This window comes from Pelodiscus sinensis, chromosome 1 (genome assembly GCF_049634645.1).
Source record: "Pelodiscus sinensis isolate JC-2024 chromosome 1, ASM4963464v1, whole genome shotgun sequence".
NCBI classification, from domain to species: Eukaryota; Metazoa; Chordata; order Testudines; family Trionychidae; genus Pelodiscus; species Pelodiscus sinensis.
The window spans coordinates 184,213,993-184,228,595 of record NC_134711.1 but is presented as its reverse complement, the minus strand read 5'-3'; positions in this window follow the sequence as shown (position 1 = coordinate 184,228,595).

Sequence of the window (14,603 nt, the reverse complement as noted above, 5' to 3'; positions counted from 1 at the left end):
AGAATCTCACCCACCCCTCCTAGAATAATCCTCTCACCTATATCTCAGATATTGAAGCCTTCAAATACTTTGAAGGCCCCAAGATGCAGAGAATCCTCCATCTAGTTGCAGATCTGAGGCAGATCTTGATCTGTACCCCATGCTACAGAGGAAGGTGAAAAACCTCCAGGGCCTCTGCCAATCTACCCTGGAGGAAAATTCCTTCCCGACCCCAAATATGGCGATCAGCTAAACCCTGAGCATATGGGTAAGACTCATCAGCCAGACACCCAGAAAGTTCTCTATAGTAACTCCTATCACTCAAATGGACATCTTCAAGTATGGGCGAGGTAAGACTATTCACTCCCCACTACTGCCTCTCCCACACACACCTTTCTGCACCTGCCTGGTAATCCAAGGCTGATGCTGAAAATACACAATACTTTTTAAAAGAAGATGCCATATCTGAAGCAGCTTTGGAGACATTCTGCATACAATTTGTTCTCCTCAGGTAGACTGCCCTCAGCCACTGTTTATAGTGTACTATATTGCCACAGCCCCCCAACTTTCACATGGCTAGGACTTCCAAAACTGTGCCAAGTTGAAGGCAGTCAAATTCAGACTGGAAATAAGGTGTCAGTTTTAACACTGATGGTAACTAGCCATTGGAACAACTTTCCAAAATTTGCAGTGAGTTCTCCATTTCTGGCCATTTTAAAATTGAGATTGGCTTTAGTTCAAACAGGAATTATTTTAGAGAAGTTCTACAGCCCATCTGATTCAAACAAGATACTCACAGAGGTGCCTTCTGGCCCTGAAATCCATGGTATGAAGCAAGGTCCAGGGCCATATACTAAATGCTAGGGATAAATCAAATAGCTAATCATTTCATGAGAACTGTCCATTGTGTACATTGAATGAGATTGGAGTTTGCTAGAAAAAATATTATATAATCTTTAAAAACTGTATCACAATGCATATGCACTATGGGGCTGAATTTAGGATGCACAGGGAACCTTAATTGTGAAATTTCTGAACTTTTGAGTCCCCATTTTTAAAATCTTAACGTTCTTTTCATGTCGGAGTTTTTAATATAATTTCATTTTTTGAAAATTTTAAAAACAATAATTCCACCATCTTGGGAACCAGCTTGACATCTCTTTGATCATCAAAGAGCTCTTCAGATACACAGCACAGTCCTCTGCCACTTGAACTAATGGAGTATCTGGTAGCACTAGAACACTATCATCCTCTATACAGGCCTGCAACTAGATGGAAACTTTCTGATCAGCTAGTCTGCCCACCTATCATGAGCAACCAGTACAGTAGGCGGGGGAAGGCTTTGCCTTCCCAAACTGCCAGCCTGGCCTCACCCACACTCTGTCCCCAGAACACCTACTGTAGATGTACTGAGGGTGGCATGTTGCTGCCCCCTGCGCCTGCCCTCCCCCATACTACAGGGCTGGGGAAGCTGGGGCTACGCACTCTCCTCCCCCCCATGTTCCAGGCCAGGGAGGCTGGAGATAAGCTCCCTCATCCCTCCCCATGCTCTGGGGCCACATGAGGTGGGAGTGTGTGGTTTGGTCCCTGTGGGGGTGGGGCCTGGGCAGAAGGGACATGGCTGGGGGCAGGGCTGGGGGCTTGCCTCTCCTAGCCCTACCTTCACCAATCACTCATGCCACCTATGTACTACAGACCATGGAACATTCCCAAAATAATTCCTTTTAGAGTACATCTTTAAGGAAAACATCCCATCTGGCATGTAGACACACACTTGGCTAGTGGGTTTCATGGCTATTTACTAACCAGATAGTAAAGGAATGTTGATGAAAACAGGGTCAATTCCAGGTTCTGTTTCTCTAACAGCTGCAGACTCTTCTGTCCCATCCATGCCCCCAGCCTATCTGTTTCTTCTTCTTCTGTTCCCCCATTGCTCCTGCTCTCTTCTTTTCATCTGCTGCTAGCCCCCTGGCTCCCACTTCAGATCCTCACTCTCTATCCCTTCTCCTGGGTCTGGCCCATGTCTCCCCCTTTCTCCTGTCCTCCTGCCTTCTCCCTCCTTCCTGTTGCTCTCTCTCCATCTTGTTTCTATTTACCCCACCTCCTGTCACCTGCTCCTTTCCTTCCCCTCCTCCCTCCCTGTTCCCCTTCCAGGCCCCCACCATTTGACACTCTCTCTCTCAAGCTTCTATTACCCTCACCAGCCCTGCACTAAAGCTCTTCCCTCTCTTATAAGGTTGCTACCTCTGAGGCAGAGGAAAAACAGCTACTGGACACATTGTCCCTCCCAACAAAAGGTGTCTGTGTGTCAACTAAATTCATTACAAATCACACATTTTAAAGAACCATTTTACACATTTTATGTTGATCTATTTTATCATTTTTCTTATCTTAACACAGCACAAGGGTATGACTCACAGAGCACTCTAAAGTGGGGGGAGGGAGAGGAGAGCATATTCTGTCTTTTCATAGGCCAGGCAGAAGAAAAACACTCCAAGTTGGTTAAAAAACAGCCCAGTAAAAACTTACTGTCTCTGCTGCCCCCAGGGCTGGCCTTAAATTTTATTCTCAAAAATAGCTGAACAATTTTAGCTTAAAAGCTTCAGCGGGGTAGCCGAGTTAGTCTGTAACAGGAAAAACTTAAAAAACAACAAATTGTCTAGTAGCACCTTAAAGACTAACAGAACATGTAGATGGGATCATGAGCTTTCGTGGGCACAACTCACTTCTTCAGATGTGGTCATCTGAAGAAGTGGGTTGTACACACGAAAACTCATGATACCATCTACATGTTTTGTTAATTTTAGCTTAAACATTCTCTCTCCCCTCCAGCCCCCACGCCTCCAAAAAAGATCAGCCCATAGTAGTCAGCCAGTATGGAAAATTTCAGCCCAAATGGCTAAAGATTAGCAATGTTTTAAGCAACTGAAAACAGGGTCTTATAGTGGGAAGTGTCTGGCAATCCAAACTGTAGTCAGTGCTATCAGCTCTGTCTTTTATGCAGCTTATATACTATAGATGAAATCTACTTACATGCAGCAGGCCAGTGTAAAGACTATGCACCGCTTACATCCCACTTTTGCCCCATTTGGAGACCTTATGTGGGATATATGTGGTAGATAGGCTTCATCCTGGCCTTCTACAGAGTGGTGAATTTGATCCTGAATGCATGCATACTGAATAAGCAAATACATTACATATTGGTGGAATTAAGGAAATTAATGATTCTGTCACTTCAGAGTTTTCATGGTGTATCATGTATGAGGCCAAGGGCCACACATTCAAATAATTAGGATAAAAAAAAACAGAACAGAAACCTAAATCAATGAGCACCATCTATCCTGCGCACTGAATGAAGCAGTGATCTTGTGGAGGAAAAATAGTATGAGATCATGTAATTAAAGACTGTATCATGATATATAAGAGGGCTTTACAAAGGCAATCTTAATTCTGGCACATACGTGCACATACACGTATCTATAGTTCATCAGTGAATCATATTCCCATTGCAAATACTGGTTTTAGGAAAAACACAAAGGAAGCAAGGTGTATGCAGAACAGTACACAGCATACAGCTAATGGAAAATTACTGGGCTGAAGCAGAAATTATATGCCTGAATGACCTCTGGGGAAAGTATGGCTGCAGGTTATTTAAAACAGATTCTTTGGAAAGGAAGTTCAAAAGTGTATTAAATGACATTTTCAATTAGAAGTTATTGTATCTGGTTGTGGAAATGCACATGGATGCATGTATTGATTTACACACACATATATATACATTCCATTTGCCTGGAAGGAACTGGAAAAAAATAGCACAAGCTCTTAAAGACTGAAAACCCTAGAACATCAATAATTCAAAGTCTATGTGTGATTCAGTGTTTGTTGTAGGCTACTCATATTTACCAGTCACACAAGGCACATTGTTATTTCTTCTTCAAAAAGCCATGAATAACTTATCGTTCGTTACCAAAATATTTTTGTCATTGACTTCACTTGTAAGAAAGTAAATATATAACATGTTGATTTGCTAGCATTTCAAAAGCTCAAATAGTTCATTGTTCTAGAACATAGAAATATTATTCAAAAACTCTTGGTTTCCATAACATCACAAGGCTTTTTTGTTTTATTTTGTTTTTAAGAGGCTCACTCTGCTTTGAAAACAACATCCATTTCTGTTGCTTCAAAAGTAACACAATGAAAGTAGGTCAGAAAGCCAAACTCAAAGGCAGTTTAATTTAACTACAGATTAGACAATAAAAAGTTATACTATATGGCTACGTCTAGACTGGTATGATTTTCCGGAAATGTTTTTAACGGAAAAGTTTTCTGTTAAAAGCATTTTCGGAAAAGCGCATCTAGATTGGCACGGACGCTTTTCCGCAAAAGCACTTTTTGTGGAAAAGCGTCCGTGCCAATCTAGACACGCTTTTCCACAAAAAAGCCCCGATCGCCATTTTCACGATCAGGGCTTTTTTGCAGAAAACAAATCTTTTGCCTGAATGGGAGCAGCGTAGTATTTCCACAAGAAGCATTGATTTCTTACAGTAGGAAGTCAGTGCTTTTGCGGAAATTCAAGCAGCCAGTATAGACAGCTGGCAAGTTTTTCCGGAAAAGCGGCTGATTTTGCGGAAAAACTGGCCAGTCTAGACACAGCCTTATGAGTGTATGCCACTGGAGATATAAGAGCTAAAAGACTTACTATCTGACCCATCCTTATGTCAGAGCAGGACTGTGCACTGTACTCTATTCTCAAGTGCTTAGTCCAGTCTCATTTTAGCTGACTACAACTAATGGGGCTTCCACCACTTACCTTGCAAAAGTACCACTATATTGTTTGTGCTATGAATGTGTTTCCATGGTAGGGTGAAATCTGAGTCGGTCCCATTCTTCTGCTGTGACTCAAAAAGGAACCCATCCTGCACTTTAAGTCTGTGCTTATCGCTACTTACCACAGCACCATTATTTGTGTCATCTGCAAACTTTACCAGCAATAAGGTGATATGTTTTTCATAACAGCAAACCCCAGATACATGCTTGCAGCTCCTGTTGATTTCAATGAAAGCCACATGAGGGCACATTTGCAAGAGCAGAATCTAGGCCGAAAAGTGTGACCAAGACTAGCCATGCTACACCAGCACTTCCACTTTCAGTTGGATACATAATACAACTGCACGTGAGCAGTACTGAAAAGGCATTGACTACCAGGGCGGGGAACCTTTTATGAGTCGAGGGCTGTTGACGACCCACAAAATAATCAGTTGGGGGCCGCACAAAAGGGAGAAGCAAAAAAACCCCAAAATAACCCCAAGACACACCTCACAGACATGGCCCCCAACTGAGAAGCAGAAAGATACTCCCCACATTCTCCTCACACAGCAGAGCCTAACAGGCCTTGGGCTTGTAGGTTTTGTAGGGGGAAAGCCTCCAGGCTTTACTGTGCCAGCCGAGGGGAGAGGGAACAGCACCACATGGAGCCAACTCCTCCTGCACCAGGCAGAACCTGTGGATCAGAGCTGGCTCTGTTTAATACTCCTCTGCTTTTCTTCTCACCTTGCTCCCAGGTGGAGTGTTTCACCCTCAGCATCTGCTGTGTCTTGTCATTCCTCCTGCACCAGCCCCGTGACTCAGAGCAGGCAGAGGCTTTTACACAGAGCAAACAGATGTTTATGGAGGAAGGTGCTGATGTGGCCCTTTCACGATGCTGGAACTATGGGTTCAGCGCCCTTGGCCTGAAGTGGTTTCCATCATAAACAGGGTTTCCAGTTTGTCTCAATTGCACCCAGCACCCCCACTATAAAAATTCTTCCTGGGCCCTTTACTCCCAGCTAAATTTGAAGTGGAATAGCTAGGTGATTTCTGAGATGTAAATTCTCAAAATTGCCTTTTGGAAAAGATTAAAGAGGACATGCAAAACCAGCTGGGAATGTGGACAATGGACCCAGAGACCAATGTCCTATGCAACAAAATGGTATTGTACTCTAGCACTAGCTTGCTTTACTGCATATAGGGCTTAGCTGTTGTCTTATTGTAGAATTCCTGAACTGCTATGTTACCTTAAACAATACTGAGATGACTTTGAAGGAAAATACCTAGAAATGAGCATTGCTTGAACACTCTGTAAGACTGAGTCACAGGAATGTCTACACTGCAAACATAACCTCACAGCAACATAGTCATACCCCCGTCTGTGTCTAGACTGGCCAGTTTTTCCGGAAAATCAGCTGCTTTTCCGGAAAAACTTGCCAGCTGTCTACACTGGCCGCTTGAATTTCTGCAAAAGCACTGACTTCCTACTGTAAGAAATCAGTGCTTTTTGCGGAAATACTATGCTGCTCCCGTTCGGGCAAAAGTCCCTTTTGCGCAAAAGGGCCAGTGTAGACAGCTGAGATTTGTTTTGCGCAAAAAAGCCCCGATCGTGAAAATGGCGATCGGGGCTTTTTTGCACAAAAGCACATCTAGATTGGCCACGGACGCTTTTCCACAAAAAGTGCTTATGCGGAAAAGCGCCCGTGCCAATCTAGACGCTCTTTTCCGAAAATGCTTTTAACGGAAAACTTTTCCATTAAAAGCATTTCCAGAAAATCATGCCAGTCTAGACGTAGCCCCTGAGTTTAAGGCCAGAAGGGGCCACTAGATCTAGTCTGATTTTTTGTATATGTCAGACAATGAGCACATGAGCAAGTACCAATGTGGGCAACATGCAATCTGTACACTTGCAAAATGTGAAGTTGTTATCTAATTGGCCACTCATTTGATATAAATTCCCTCCGGCACTTACTAAGAACTGACATACTTTGCAACGATCACTATAAGTAGTCTATAAATATAATGGTATTTTTTCAATGTATAGTAGGTGTAACACCTTTTTCTCTGTTAATCTTAAGAAAATGTTATTTGCCTGTAGCTGAATCTTCAGGTACTGTAACTGTATATAAATATGGTAATTCATATTGTTACATCATGGGGTAGATTTTCAACAAATTCAGCACACTGGTAATGAACTCTTTTGTCATTCAAGGGATAGATTGGGAGCTGCTGTGTGCTGAGCCCTTCGGAAAATCTGCCCCAGCTGTGTATGAGTGCTTGAAAAGGCGAGATTTATAAAGTGCTCCTTGTTGGCCCAACTCAGCTCCCATTGAAGTTAAGAGGACTTTAACTGTTGGCTTCAGTAGGAGGAGAGTTACACCAATGCTGTGTGCTTTTGTAAAATCCCACCCCCTAAAATTTGGCCCTGTGCTTTACTGAAAATCTAGCCCTATATATTTATCAGTGTGCATACACTGATGGAAGGGCAGGTTCCTGGTCCTGACCAGTGCTGACCTACAGCTTAGAGGGAACACAACTTCACAGGTGATTAATCAGCCCCACCCAGTCAGTCAGCTCCGTGCATGGACCTTGAGCTTCTGATTGGATGGGGCTGATTAATCACCTGTGAAGCTGTGCTGCCGTACCGCTTAGCAAGAACACTGGCCCTGATCTCTTCCTTGAGGCCCAGATAATCACTATGGTTGCAGGTGGGAAGTCCTGTGTTGTACACTTTTAAATGATGTCGCAGCTGCCATACTAGTGCAAGCAGTAGGCATTCTGTAAGCATCATGTAGGTATTCTGTTGTATAGAGCAAGCACACAAGAACTAATGCTATTATAAAGGTCTTACACAATCTCAACAGGCGATGGAAGAGAAAGAGTGGTCCAGTGATTAAGTCATGAGTCTGGGGACTTAAGAGACCAGTTTCATTTTTTGATCTTCACAGGCTTCCTGTGTGACTTTCAGCAAACCACTTAACCTTTCTGTTCCTATCTATAAAGTGGGGATTAATAACAGTTTTGTCTCACAGGAGTGCTGGGGAATAAATGAACTACCAATGAAGAAGCCCTCTAAAACTATAGGTGCAATATCAATACCACAGAGAGCAATGCAATAAAGGAGAATATAAGAAAGCCACACATTTGAAGAAAAAAAAAAGACTACAATTGATGCAATTTTTAAGTAGCTGTTTCTGGACTTCTGAAAACCATAATGTATATTTTTGTGTTTTAATCTCCTTTCTTCTTAAAGAAATGGGGAAAAGAGGGAAGCAGAGATGGAAGAGAAAGGAAGAAAAATCTAAAGATTTCCTCTAAAGCCACAAACCTGTGTGTCTACACTGCAATTAGACACCCACAGCTGACATATGCTGGATCGGTTGGGCTCACGAGGTGTGAGCTAAGGAGCTGTCTACATTTGGGCTCAAACAGTAGCCCATGTTCTTATGCATGTTCTGGGACCCTCCCACCTCATGGAGTCCTAGAGCCCAGGTTCAGCCCACACCACAATGAAACCAGCCTTAGCCTGAACCCCACAAGCCCAAGTCAGCTGGCATGGGCCAGCCATGGGTGTCTAACTGCAGTATAGACATCCTCCAAGTGATATGTATGAGCAAGTTGCAACACTTGTGCAGAACTCACTTCACTGACTTCATTTGCAGACTGGGGGCCAGTATGTTTAATACTTTTCCTTACACTATTAGCACTTTCAGAGCTGTTAAACTCTGCATGTTACAGCCTTTGCACATTGGATGCATACGCTCTGAAAGAGCAGGTTTTGTGATCCATGGTGCCTAAAAGCACTGCATTAACTGGGTTTTAAAAATAACACAAGGCACTTCTAGCACCTTCCCTTGAAGGAACACTCCATGCTTTATAAATATTAATGAATCAAGCCTCTGATCTCTGTGATCTGCTGAAGATACGTCTGAGGCTGTGCTAAGCCATATTCCCAAAAGTGAGCATCTGTAGAAGCAATTCTCAGTAAAGAAGCATCATTACTACCTGTCTCTCCCTTGACAAATTAGGAAGCTGTCTGGATAACACAGGCAGAACTGCCTGGTTGGGAGGTGCCCAATAAGCAGGAAGTATCTAGCTACAGCTCTCTTGTAAAGATGTCTCTTGTGGACATTTTCACAGGTATAGTGCCCTCTGTCTCACCTCTTGTGCCTCCCTTGATTAGCAGAGATCTCCCACAAGGGATGTACTTCAAAATGTTGTTTTCCAAGCCTAAACCTATAAGCTAACTGTGATGCTCTATTATATCATCCAATACGAGCCCCCCAGCTATATGTTCAGAAGGAATTCAGCAGGCCACAAGGCTGAATTTAGGAATACACACCTCATAATCAAATAGAAAGAAATACATGCAGCTACAGGGCTACATAGTTAAGGGTAGAGGTTTAAACAAGGGGAGTTATTTCACATTAGTCTCATTCATAAATCAGGTCTCAAACATATGAAACAGAGACAAGGCCTGGACATAATGACACACCCACATCAGAAAGACTCTCAGGAGAAATGTGCCCTTAGGACATATTGTCACAGTCTCTTGCGATGTACTGAAGGAATAGAAAATAACATAAAAGAGAGCAGAAATGCAATCAGTTCCAAGTGTATATTAAATCAGGGGGACTAAACAAATCAAAATAACCTTGAGGAGTGCAGGCCTCCCTGATTTTTCTCAACGGCTCAGCTGCCTACATCCCACACGTGAAACAGCAAATAATCAACAAAGGCGGCTTTGGGGCTCTCAAAACTTAAACAACACTTCAGCTTCCAGGTATCTCAACAGCAGTCGCCATTTCCAGGAGTTGTTGAGGTGACACAGAAGCAACAACAGGGTGAAGGTTAAATTTCACTTGCCATTATACAGCTGAATACAAAAACCAGCCTCCCCAGCTCTTCAGCTTCAATAAACTCTGAGCAGTCTGCCCCACAATAGCCATGTTGTGTCCTGCGGAGATTTTCTACAACTTTCTAGGTTAGTTGAATGATCAGTTTCTGAGATTAAAGAGAGACAAAAATGTTCAGAGTTTTTGAAGTTTCCTACAGGATTTTTGCCCTCTCCTACATTAAAATGACTTTACTGTCAAACTCCAGATCTGATTTGGTCAGCTGACCTTGCTGCTCCCACTTCCTTTTCCCTCCCTCTCTTCTGTGAAGATTCTCTCTCTTTTCCCTTCCTTTTGGACATCTCTGCTTTTATTTATTCTCTTTCTGATGCATTTCTTTATGATTTTATGTTGCATAGCCCCAGGTTCTGCCTATACTAGGGAGAAAGGTGGTTCAGGCTGTAATAAAGGATGTAGCCCTGCGTGCCAGACAAATAAAAATCTATTTCCTTAGTGCCTGGATATCCCTAAGCCCTTGGCTAATTCCTACATCCAGCATTTGCTCTTTCCCCCACAAAACTGTCAACAGTCTCTATTGTCCACAAAAAGCTCCCATGCTCACCTCTTCCCACCATAACCTCCACATTTGCACCTGTCCTTCCAAATTCTTCACATCTTCCCCTTTCCCTCTCTCAAACTCTTCTATACTTACCCCTGCCCCTTCTTCACTTTGCCTCTGATAGTATGTCCACACTACAGAGTTTTTTCGGAAAAAGTGTTTTTTCCGGAAAAACTTCAATTACGTCCACACTGCAATGGCGTTCTTTAAAAAAAAAAAAAAAAATCGAAAGAACTGAGGGATTTTTCTGACATTGTTAAATCTCTTTCTACAAGGAAGAAGCCTTTTTCTGGAAGAGCTCCTTTAGAAAAAGGCATGTGTGGACGGGGAATAGGGAGTTTTTTCGCAAGAAGAGGAAAGAGGAAAAAGCACAGGTGCCCTCGTGGCCACTCTGTCCATAGTAATCACAGCTTACATGTGAGATAGCATCAGTGTGGATGCTCTCTTTCAAAAAAGCAGATTGCTTTTTCGATGCACTTTCTCAATGTGGAGGGTCTCTTTCAGAAGAAGTTGTTTTTTTTTTTTTTTTTGGAAGATCTCTTCCGGTAAAGCTTCTTCTAAAAGAAGCCTGCAGTCTAGACATATCCTGACCCCTGTACTTGCCTGGTGCTCCCACAGCCTTTCCTTTTCCCCACACTAGTCTCTGTTTACTCCTACTTTATATATTTACCTGCCCATCATGTGCATAAGTCAGAGAGGTGATTATCTTTGTGCAGGGGCCTGTTGGTTTTCCTTCTGGTATGTGAACAACATGAAAATAAGCTGTCCGTAACGAGAAAAGAGCTTCTTTTCCCAACCAGGTAGTCCTGAGCCAACTGGATCGCTTCTCTCCTCCCAACCAGATTTGGCTAAGAGAGAAATAGCCCCTTTATTTTGCTGCAACGTCCGCTGGCTCTGTGCAGTTACCATTTTGCTGCTGCAGGAGGAAGTAGCAGCGGAGCATGGAGTGGAACGCCTATGTGGCACCTCAGTGTGGCAGAAATAGGAAGAGTTCCCTACTTTCCAACTTTTCCCAATACCTGTACTAGGTGCACGCTTTCCAACTTCTGCAACGATTGTGATCATGCGATTAAAAAGACCATAATTCATATGTGCACAAGGACAAATCAATGGTGCCCAGGCAATATCCATTGTGGTATTTCCTAACTTTTGAGTACTTGTCTTTGCAAATCCAACTTCCTTTGGCTTGCTCCTTTATAGACTAGTGGCCTGGGCCCAGAGAACCCTAATTCCTGAAGAGGAGGGCTATTGATGGCAGGGGGCTTGCAGAGCAATGTCAGACCATGAGAGAGTGCTTGGGAGATGGACGGACCCTACAACATGTAGCTTTTGTATGTGCTTTTCAGAGTCCCAGTCTCCACCCCTTGGGTTCCTCATTCCAGTCCCAGTCACCTCTGCCCCCAGGCTCCTTGTCCCTCAACAAATCTAAATAGTCTTTCACAAGGCTTCTGGTCTCTTATCTACCTCTTTCAATGCCCTCCTTGCACCCCTGTAAGTCAGACTCTTGTCCCCTCAGTATCTGAGTCAGGTGGATTTCTCCTGCACGCTAGCTTGCACCAGCAGGGGGAGCACTGAGAGCACAGAAGAATGGGTCAGGCAAAAAGGAAACATTGCTTCTTATGAAAACATCAGCACTGAGAACAAAAATACACTGTATGTTACTGAGTTTCCCAGGATCTGCATTTAACAGTAAACTCTGTGATACCCTATCTTTGCACTAACCTGTTGCATTCCAAACTTGAAACACTGGTCCAAGCAAAAGCCATGATGTAATTTGTTTTTAATCCATGTTTCAAAGTGAGGCCCTGCAGATGCAGATCCAAACTGTACAATGTATAGGGTGTATACAGCTGCGAGTCCTTTGTCTATTTACTCTATTTTTAATGGTAAATGTATCTACCTGTCTGGTAGGGGCAGGGCTGTAAGGAGTTTGCTGATGGAGTATGTTACAGTGAGAGAGACACTCTGCTTTCTTTCTCATGAAGACTGTATATTTGTCCTTTCCTTCTTTCTTTTGTATTTTCCATAACCAGAAAGTCATCTGGCCCTGGAGAACATGTTTTGTGTGTTGTGCCTAGAAAAATAATCTAGTACATGTTAGCCCCGTGTAATTAATTACTATTCTATTCCTAGACTGACCTAGGCAGCAACCACTTACATTAGCACCCCTGTTGTGATGAGAAATTTGTATAATCAGAAAACCAATATTGAGTTCTGATCCTTACTGCATGTCACAATATGTAGTGGTTTCTAGAAAACAAACAGGTTTAGCTCCCATGGAGGAAAAGGAGATTCACCAGGAGTATATCCTCCAAGAGTACATTTTCATTGAAGAAACAAAATACAGGACTATGTAGCACTTTAAAGACTAACAAGATGGTTTATTAGATGATGAGCTTTCGTGGGCCAGACCCACTTCCTCAGATCAAATAATGGAAGAAAATAGTCACAACCATATATACCAAAGGATACAATTTAAAAAAAAATGAACACATATGAAAAGGACAAATCGTATCCTTTGGTATATATGGTTGTGACTATTTTCTTCCATTATTTGATCTGAGGAAGTGGGTCTGGCCCATGAAAGCTCATCATTAATAAACCATCTTGTTAGACTTTAAAGTGCTACATAGTCCTGTATTTTGTTTCAGCTACACCAGACTAACACGGCTACATCTCTATCACTATTTTCATTGAAGGAGTGACTCACTTTACATCGGTCCACATGGTTCCTGGAGAGTCTCATGAATTAATTTTGAAATCTCACTCTCCTCTCATGAATGAGCATTGAACAGATTTATAGATCTGTTTCTCTTCTGCTTATTTTGTTTAGCATCCCATTTCTAAAGCACGGTTTCACCATACATGATGCAACAACGGTCTGCAACGGCCTTGTTTTTAACAGGGAATTTTCTCTGAAGTAAAAAAAAAAAATGCAGCATCTAAAAATAATGCCTGTAACATTCTACATGCAGCTGATTTTCTCTAGTTTTCCACTGACCTGCTGCTGTAGGCTGATCACAGGATAACAGCAGAGAGCAGGCTCAGTACTTTTCCATGAAAGGATGAGATCTCCAAGAATAACAATTTATCAGCGGAGCTAAACATGTCTGATCTAGCTTATTTCACAGATTAGCAACTGAATACTCACTATTTATTGTGTTCATGTTGTGGGTTTTTTATCTAATAAGTGATTTTCATGTTTCATCAGTTCTCAGAGGGAAGAATGCACAGCTGTCTTCCAAAAATGATTAGCTAAAGGATAACAGTAAAATATTTTACACATATTCAGTACCTTTTATCTCAAAGGTTCCCAAAACATGTAGAAAGCAGGGCATATCCCTCCCCCCACTGAAATCAAGAGGAGCAGAGCAACTGACCTCTATGGGAAGACAACCTATCATCACAACAACACTGAAATCCCGGCACCTCTGGAGTGGAAGTCAGCAACTGACTAGCTTGTAGGAAGCTGATTCATTGCATAGGAAGAAGAGATTTTGGCTATGGAGACAACCAGTCATGTAGCATTAGAGCAGCAGCTCTCAACCTGAGGGCTGTGTCCCCATGTGGAAGTGCATTATTCACTCTGTCATCTCTTGGCTAGGCTACAGCAAGGATGAAACTTCCAGCACTCAGGAAATGCCCATTAGTACAGAATGCTCTAGCACAGAGGTTTTCAAAGTACAGGTCACACCCCAGTACTGGGTCATGGAATGCCAGGCACTGAGTCGCTTTGCTGTGACCCAGGGGTGGCCCTAGACTAGCTGCCAGCAACTGGTGCCCCAGGTGAACCATGCAATTGGCGCCCCCACCTCCAAACCCCTCAATGATACTGTGCCACCATTTGGCACCCCATTTAACTTAGCACCCTACGCCACCGCCTAGTTCGCCTATATGGACGGGCCACCCCTGCTGTGACCAAGTGACTAGCAGGGGTTGCTAAGGCAGGCTTCCTGCCCATTCTGGCACCACGGATGGCACTGCACCCCAAAACTAACAAAACAAGATAGTCCAGTGCACATTGCTTTTCCCCCTGAGGAGGGAATGGGAGAACTAATGCCACCCGAGAAATGGGCAGTCCCATTGCTAAATGCACTACTGGAAGGCACTCGGATGCTGTGGTGATAACCATTGTATAACATTGTATACAATTGTATACCTATATAAACTAGAATAGATGTCAGGCAGTCACTATCACAATGGCAAGGGGTCCCAGACAGACCAGAGGCATTTTGAGAGTATCCCAATGTGGAAAAATGGAGTTGTGCTATGGCAAAGGTTGAAAACCCTGCATTAGAATAAGCAATACATGAAGGACTGCAACTATTGAGCTAACTCCTCAGCTGGCAAAAGTAAGAACAGCT